This window comes from Hydra vulgaris, chromosome 14 (genome assembly GCF_038396675.1).
Source record: "Hydra vulgaris chromosome 14, alternate assembly HydraT2T_AEP".
Lineage (NCBI taxonomy): Eukaryota > Metazoa > Cnidaria > Hydrozoa > Anthoathecata > Hydridae > Hydra > Hydra vulgaris.
In genome coordinates, this window is record NC_088933.1 from 25997424 (window position 1) to 25998336 (window position 913).

The 913-nt window shown below is 33.7% G+C and overlaps 1 non-coding gene across 1 annotated transcript; it reads right to left on the reverse strand.

The window, feature by feature from the left end:
* Window positions 1-596: 596 nt before the first annotated feature.
* trnav-uac (transfer RNA valine (anticodon UAC)) lies at window positions 597-669 on the reverse strand. Its single transcript has one exon. It is a non-coding gene; the product is annotated as a tRNA-Val (tRNA).
* Between the last annotated feature and the right edge of the window lie 244 nt (window positions 670-913).

The following is a 913-nucleotide window of genomic DNA, read 5'->3' on the forward strand; positions in this document are numbered from 1 at the left end:
CGTCTTGGTCTTTTTATCCAACTAAGCTAAACTTTGATGTTCATCAAGCAGAAGGGACGGATCCAGGACGCTTCCAGTTTTTCAATAACGATAAAAAACTGGACCCATTCAGTTTTACATTGTAACTGAAAAATGACGTTGAAATCCAGGAATTCATCCAAATTCCAGGGGGATGTTGAAATATTTTTATATTTTGTATCACTTTAATTAATTAAAATAATTTGCGTCTCTTTTAAAAAAAAAAAAAAAATAAGGTCCTAAGATATTTTAGGACACTCAGATTCTGGTGAGGAGATGCATACCCCCATTTCCCCCTCCCCCTTTTTCCTGGATCCGTCACTGGTAATACACTCCTAAAGAATAAAGTCTAGAAGTTTTTGGGCTGTTTATTCTGAAGACAATGATATACTTAAATTCCACAGATTCTATTGGCTATTGTTATAAAACCGTGACTATCTTCATAGGGTGTAAGCTTCTTTTTAATTTAAACAAAGTTGAAAACTTTAATTTCAACAATCTTTAAAATTTTAGTTTTAACAAAATTGAAAAAATGACTTTTTAAAAAACACATTTGAATAAACTTAAATTTATAAAGATAGTTCTGCCCGGGCTCGAACCGGGGACCTTTCGCGTGTAAAGCGAACGTGATAACCACTACACTACAGAACTGTAGAGAGTCGGAACTAACTTTTTGTATTTAAAAATTTTAAACATCTAATTTTAATATAAAAGCAGATCATTACTTTTTGACGTATCTTACTCAACATAGCAGAGTATGATGTGTCATACTCATGCCGGGCCGAATTAAGCCGGAGGCTGAGGAGACTATTGCCACAGGCCCACCACAAAAAATAGACCCACTGAAAAAACGATAAAACATTTATAAAATACCACTTCTAGAAAAAAGTATCAC